The sequence below is a fragment of the Olea europaea genome, unplaced genomic scaffold (assembly GCF_002742605.1).
Source record: "Olea europaea var. sylvestris unplaced genomic scaffold, O_europaea_v1 scaffold796, whole genome shotgun sequence".
Lineage (NCBI taxonomy): Eukaryota > Viridiplantae > Streptophyta > Magnoliopsida > Lamiales > Oleaceae > Olea > Olea europaea.
Window position 1 is genome coordinate 361,975 of NW_019266391.1, and position 8,618 is coordinate 370,592.

An 8,618-nucleotide genomic window follows, 5' to 3' on the forward strand; every position below is an offset into this window, starting at 1 on the left:
CATTTTCAACTATACATTCTCCCATAAAATAATTTTACTTGTAAATCCAAAATTTTTGCTTATTTTTAATTACACATTATCCAACAAAATACTATTCCAAAATGCATTTTGATCCAAAAATGAGGCTCAAATAGGGGCTTAATACAAAATAAAATGAAAAATAATAAGTGGATATAAATTGGGACTGAGGGTTCCTAGCGTCATCCCCACCTAGCAGGAAGGGGCAATGGATCCTCATCCTTGATTCCGCACCATTACATCCCTAATTTATAAGGTCTCACATAACGTTAATTGTGTAAACTCAATAATGGTATGATTCTTAATTGAATATTTTTTGTAAGTTCAGATGATGATAGGTGACGAAACGTGACGATGTGGTTAAATATGAAATATTACGAAGTTCATTGACCTAATTGAGATAAATTAAAATTTATTAACCTAATTGAAATTTCTCTAGAAGTTCAGTGAGCGAGGATGAAATTTGCCCTCAAGAATCTGTTTGAAGAATTTGAGTAACCCAAATACCACTCGAGGTATGAATCAAAATGGTTCCGTTTGGATATTGACATAAATGGAGAATTGTATATTTTGGCAAATCAAGAATAAGAGTTTCGCAATTTTTATTTTATTCGGGAGTAAGTATATTTGATAAAACAAGTTAGGAAATTATTGTTTATCGTGCTTGTGTGTAACTATATACGTGAATAAATAAATTGTACTAGACAATGTTTTATTTACTATAGTGATTAATGTTGTTGACATTATAAAGACTTGAATTAGAAAAGTTTTGAGGAAAAGGAAGGTCTTGATTCATGAGCAAAAGAAGTAATTATTCCATAGAAGGGGAAAAGAGAATATTTACATGTGGAAAAAAAGGGGAAAAGAGAATTGTGCAAACAAATACTAAAAATAATAAATGAGAAGCAAAGAAATGAAGATAGGAGAAATGTGTATTAATTAAACATATAAATACATGCACTAAGTGCAGGAAGAAAGGGAGAAAGGAAAGGGGCTAAGACGTACAAGAATATATTTATTTTACTCAAGTGTATACAAAGACGTTGAGAGTGATAGATGTAGGGGCAGAGGGTTTTGGCTTGTCCCCAAGCTCATTAAATTTTGGGATAATTATAACAGCGGTCTCAAACCTTCTCATCTTCTGCGGACTTTATCTCAATATTTACTTTGTGCCCGCAACAATCCCAAACCTTTGAAAAACTCACATCTGAAGGACAAAATGATGGAAACCATAAAAAATCTGTTAGTTGACCTAAAAAAATAAAAAAGGGATCTTTTCGACCAATTTAAACAAGGTTAATTTAGTCACTTCAATATTTTACCCATTTACTGTACAAGTCATTGTTCATTTTCCTCCATTTTCTGTCTCAATTAATTTGGTTCTCTCTTTCAGCAAATGTCAGAATAATTCAAAATGAAGACAAAGATAAATGTCTGTATATGTGGTTACTCAATGTAGATAAATATCTCATGGATGAACTTAAACCTAAGAGGAAGATTTGTCACTTGCCTACGATGTCAAGATGTGGGTTGATGTATCTTCTTTGACTGGTGCAATCCTCTAATATGTGACAGATCAGATGAGCTGATCCATAGATTTCTACAAGTTAGAAGGAAATGGAAGCTAAAATAAATACCCTCTGTTCAAAACTTTGTAGTATGTCGAAGACTTGGCTCTTTGGATTTGTATGTGGAGTTTCAGTGAAATGGGTCGGTACCTAGATCTGTGTAAGGTGTGAGTTCTAAAGTTGGGTATGGGTTTTAGATGTGGGTTTTTGTGTTAGGCATCGCGTTTTGAAGGTTGTATTGTAACTTTTTTTAGTAATGAAATATCTTACTATTCAGCAGTCCTGTGCAATTTTTCTATTTTCACTTTTATGCTAAGTGGATGCTTCAAAATTTAAGGGAAGTACAAGGCTGAAACATTTTGTTGCGCAGGTCCCAAAACTTTTGGATGAGTTGTAAGCAGTGGCGGATTTATTAGGTGGCCAGCTAGGGCGACCGCCCTAGATGGATTCGTTGGGGAGATTTTTTTTATTTTATAATAGATAAAAATTTTAGGTTATATAACTAGTAATTCATTTTGTTTTTAAACCTCTCTTATGCTTAGTTGGTTAGAGTTTCCTTTTTTATATTATGAGTCTTGGGTTCGATTCCTACCCCTCTATTTCATTGTGCAAAATTTTTATTTCTACAATATTTACCAAAATTAATTCTCTAAGGAAATGGTTCGAACCTATAACTTCTAGAATCAGGATAATTGGAAGCTTAACCATCATGGCAATGATTGAATTTTGAATCTAAATTTAACAAAATAATATATGTTAAGACTTTAGGAGAGGTTTTTTTTTCTTCATCGTTTTAAATATTTTATGCTTCAATAATTTATAAGATATGACTTATGAGTATTGAGTTTTAATTTATATGTTATTTGAGAATTTGTCTACTTTGAATTGTGATATTAAAAATTAATCTGAGTATCGTGAAATGTGAATATGTGATTCATGAAAATTGAAAATGAAAAATTGGGGAATTTATAATTTATGATGAATTGGTGTTGAGAATTGGAAATTGAAACTTTAATTATATTTTAAAATTAATTTTAATTACGTTTAATCTTTAATTAACGTTCAATTCTCATACTAATTATAGAATGATTTTTTTAACTGAATTTCAATCTAGTTCTTTTAATGGTGTATCTAAACTCTCAACTATTTTTAGTCAAATAAACGATTTGTAAAGCATTGATAATGCAAAGAAGTCTTATGTATCATGTAATTTATTTTATTTCGGATTGTATGGAAATATAATATGATATAAATATACGATTTTTACGTTTTAGTATATTTACATATAGATCAAAGAATTTTTAACATTATTTAATTTAATATTAATAAACAATATCGCTATATGATCGTTGACTATCGACAATCAACAGCCAACGATCAACGATCACCCTAACTGAATCGAAGTTCTGGATTCGCTCCTGATTGTTAGAATGGTCTTACTTTTTGATTGAGCAACATATATGATATGAATGTATATTTTCCTTTAAAAGATGATTGTTGCATATGCGGTGAGACTCATATGTGCTTATATGGTAAGCTCATGCATATATGGTATGCGATATGTCATGTTGTGTATATACGATAAGGACGTATCGTACATAAAAGGTAAGGTGTTACATATATAGATGGTATGATTATGCAAATACGGTAACACCTCTCGTGGTAATTGGGCAAAAAAAATCTCTTGAAGTGGGTTTGATTTTACCAAGAAAAATGGAAATGTGAATAATAAAACACATTTCAAAATATGAACACCATTTGGCATAGCTGCTTAACTCTATTTTCCATTAGAATGTAGATTTGTTCATCATTTACAGGCCATAAAACAAATAGATGTTTAGTATTTTGATTACTACAACAAGATCGGATCACTTAAAAAAAAAATTGTATATGCAAAATATTATAAAAATAAAAAATCAATTTTTCAATTCTAGATCATGATGTCTTAAAATTTTGTTATTCTTTTCCTTCGACTTCTTCTTCTTTGATTATGTGTCAGTGGATATAGAAGCTTTTTGCTTGCCCTTTGATATATTTGGATGTAGATATTGATGTGTATTTGTTGGTAAAACTAGTTATGAACTTGTATCTATAGGTGGGATAGCTTTGCATGTTCTCTTGTAATGGATTGACTCCCCAATATCTTTTACATATCATCTTCATACCAATCATTGCCATTTTAACTCCTGCAAGTGGATCAACTTGAGATTTTTTCCTTAACTTTTGGGTTTACTTGCTATTTCTTCTTCATGGGTGGATTTCAAAAATGTTTTTCCAGTTCTGACCACAACTCAAGTCCTAATATTGGTTGGATGATTGGCTTGTAGGACCTAAGGTAAGTTTCTTTGTCGTAGCATGCATCAACATAATCATGTATGCCTATATTTCTTGTAGCATACTAGAGATTGCATGAGGACATGGTATTTCAGTAAATTTCAATTTTCTGCAAATTCACATTTCATCAAGTCTACACTCCATCTCAATCCATCTCCATTGTTGACCCCAAATTTTCACTATTTACATATTCTGCTTTCAAGTATCTTACATCTATATTAGCTTCACTGGGAGGCTGCTTTCTCATTGAACTTTTTGAGTGCATCTTCATTCATCGTTTTCATTAATTGCATTCTTCCATTTTGACGCAGTTTTTGCCCTATTTGTAGCCAAGAATAGGGCCTTAAGAATGAGTCCCTTATGCAACAAAGTGAAGTTGTTGTACAAATGCCTTACACAACACCAATGCTCAAGACCTTCACAAAAAAGATTTATTAAGTCCACCAAATCCTTCTATTTGTCAGATATTAACATCCAATCCCTGAGGTTGTACATCTCTGTGCCAAATATCAGAAGTTCTTCGAAACATTGTCAATAAGGTTTGTTCTCAGCATCTACAATTGTCCATCCTATAGGAAACATGCAGTTCTCTCCATCAATACCAACATAGTCAACAAATGTCTACCTTCTATACTCTTTAAGAAATACTCATCTAACCTAATCACAAGCATGCGCTCAGCTCTGAAACTTTCTAACAAGCCCCTAAATATATGTACAGTCTTTTGAATGTAGGTCCCTCACCTTCAATTTGCACTATACTGTTAGGATTAGTTATCTTCAACACCGTACAATAGTCCCATAAGTTCTCATAATATTCATCTACAGTTCTATTAACAACTTCTACACATTTATCTCTTGTCCTATAAAAACGATGCTATGATATTTTCACATGCAATCTTCTTTAACAATTTTCACAAAACTGTTCATTGACATTTTAGGATTAGACATAAACTTATGAATGTATTTTTTTTTTTTTACTAAGTATCCAGCATGAACTCCTCTACTATTCCAAACCATGGTGCATGTATATTTATCTCTGCTTGTGCTAATCTCAAAACTTTTATCCGGTTATTTATAGGCATATAACTCCCATGGACAGTTATCCTGACATTTAACCCATAATCCTTTTCCTTCATTCCTTCTAATATCATCAAAGTCATCATAGTCTATTCCAACATGTTCTTCACCAGTAGCATGACCCCCTTATTCTGTCCTCACATTCATCACCAAGATCAAAATCCTAATCAACTTGACAAATATATCATCATCGTAATCATCTATAAGCACACTTTCTTCCTACTTATATTCTAAATCACTAACCTCCTCCATTAGATCATATTTATTATCAAAATCCCCAGTTTGGTCTGCAGTCCCAACGTGCACGTCTGTTGCATTAGCATATGGTTTATCCTCCACCTACTGACCTGATTTATCAGCAGATGGTGCATCATCCACCTGTTGACTTGGTTTACCAACAGGGTTTGCATCCTACATTTGTTGGCCTACTTCAGTAGCAGGAAGTGCATCATCCACCTACACACCTATTTTATCAACAAAAGGCACATCATCCACTTTTATTTCCTCTTATTCTGTAGTTGTTTCAGCCTCTACTTGTACATCTTTTTCAACCACAAGTACTTCATCAGTGTGAACTTCATCTATACGTACTTTACCAACATGAATTTTACCAATATGATCATCATTTACTTCACTCCCCACACGTTCTTTACTACTTGGCTTACCAATAGGAGTTTGAGCCTCACATACTTCAGCCTAATGTTCATCAGCAACATGTATACTTTATCTTTTCTTTTTCTTTATCTGTCCTCTACAGAAAGAAGGGATGATACATGGAATGGTGTACCTGATCGTTTAGTCAACGAGACATATATAAGTCGACATAGCTCCATGTATATGTTCTTGGAGCTCAAATCAATCAATAGAATGAAATGAAATAATGATAAGCCTAGGGCAACGAAAACATGGCTTTGTAGCCCCAGAAGTTGCTCCCTGTTTCATCTACATCAACTAGGATGCAGCCTCTACTCTCCCATAATAACCACACTCAACATCTACTTCTGTTTTATCATTTTCACTTTTACTCTTAACTTCATCAACAACATACAAGTCATCACCCTATACTTTTTCGATATGTGTTGTGATCAGTTCATCAAGCAACTCAGCCTAATTGTACTGGTTAGGGCCTATCCATAAGTGTATGGAGAAGAATAGGTCTCTAGCCTAGAGATACCTTTCTCGAAATCGAGACTTTTTTCAATTTTCACTGACGAGCTTTCTCGCGAGCTAGGAACTTATCAAAAACCTTACAACATAGCGTGTTTTCTGCTCAACTTCTTTGTCAATGTTATTTTTACATACTAGTTCACATTTTTATCCACCTGTCCACATCAACAACAGAAATCTCATGACCTAGTTTGTCAACCCATGACAATTCCAACACTTTAACTATAACCAAACAATGCAACTCAACAATCCTTTTTTCACAAAATAACTTCACTTAATTCATAAAATTTGCATCAGCTATCAACCAAAACGATGTCTTACACAATTTCTTCTTTTCAAGCTCATAAAGATACCTCATTTTCTAAAAATTCTCCTACATCTTCATTGCATTGTTTAGAAAAAATATATGAAAGATATCAGGGTACATTTACTTTAGATGAGTTATATTACCATGCTCGTACACAAAATTTCACATATTTACGAACAATATCCCGTCGTGGTATAGCCCCAGTGAAAAACAAAATTCAAAACAAATAACCATCAAGCTAAAATCTTATTTCATTTATGTCGATGCATATGTAAAACCAACAACAATTGCACATTTTATGCAAAAATACTAAAAACAGGGAGGTTCGCACTAAAGGTGGACACTACATAAACCACTTGTTAACAACTTAACAATGACAAGAAATTTCAAAAAATTTACACACCGTACACGGGTTTGAGAAGAGCTTCTCATAGATGACAATCAAAATCTTATGGATTCTCATAAGAAACATGGGTTTTTTCGTAAGTCATTGTAGAAGATGATGGTCTACTCTTGTAACATGAAATAGATGCAAATGAAAAGGTACAAAGGACGCATTTGAAATTTAAAGGGGGAGATTGTGAAGTGATGACATTGTCCTCATTTAGATTGGTCCAAAAATCTAATTTTTTTTTTATTATTATTTTTGGGTCAACTAACGGATTTTTTTTTTTACGAATTTCGTTATTTTTTCCTTCAGGTACGAATTTTCTAAAGGTTTGAAACCACTGTTGCTACAAAGTAAAGGTTGAGATAAAAATTGCGAAAAAGGAAAGGTTTGGGACCGTTATTGCAAATATCCCTGAAAGGTATGTATCAACGCCGTAGAAATTTATTTTTATTTTTTCCCCCTAACTCTATCCCTGATCATGTGTGGAGAAAAAAAGAAAATTTTACTTTTGTACATTTGAATTTTTATTCTTGCGTAATATCAAATGAGAAATCTCATGATTTAAAATAAAGGTAGAAGATAGTAAATCTATAGATCTAATGGCTATATTAAGATTTAAAGTGTAATATAATTGCGTGTCATTTTTGACATGTTGAGTGCTTACTTTAGCAAATTCAATAAATAAATATTGGTTTGTCGTTCCCTCCATTCATTATTCTATATGGTTATAAACTACTGCGAACTAACATATTGACTAATTAATCTCAGAGTGAAAGAGTAAGAGACCAAGGACAGACCCAAATATTTTAAGTTAGGGGGTCACAATCAAGCTTTCAAAAAAAGTGGCAAAAATTAAAGTAAAAAATATCTTATTACAATTGTTCTCTGCATGTTCTCATACTTTGATAACATTCCATAATTACATCATTTTGAATCTTGTCAAATATATCTTTCTCAATTTATGTAATCAAACTATCATTCAATCATTGATCTCCGATTTGATTGTGCGGACGGTTTTTAACGTAACTCATCATAAACGCTCTCTCGATAGCAACAGTAGCCATAGGAAGAACTAAGGCTAATGTCTCAAACTTGTAGACTAATGGCTATACTTTATGTTAAATTATATCCTTCATAACTAACTTCCGTGCAAGATCTCTAATGGCTTTTAATCCTTAAAAATCTTCGAAAGTCCGCATATCAAGAATATATATATATTTAGTTGATCATCAAATTTTGATATATTTGCCGCATCAAAACCCACTCAATAATACTAACATGGTCGAATCACTTTGCTTTTGTTAAAAGCAGCAGATGAACTATTTAAAGACAAATATGCAACAAAAAGGAACAATTCACTTTTTACCTCAGAAAAATGATCATTCAACTCTTGAAGTTGCATATCAACGATGGCATAAAATATTTTTACATGAAAATGATGCAAATTTTTCGCTATCTCCATTGTAAACAACCTAAAATTATGAACATGTCATCCATACTAACATTGATCTTGTGAGCTTCACAGAACGAACAAACGATGCCAAAAAAAAAAAAAGAATCTCATCCATCATCCCTTGTGGTTTGGAGCCATGCTTTACATATGTACACCAATCTCATAGTATTAACCATATCTTTATCTTTTATTTGTAATGCTCTCAACATTCATCTGAAATTTCTAAAATCTTTTCCATGAAATGTAGATTAAATGCAAATTTAAATTTTAATATCAACTCCAATGAAATACATGCATAATCTC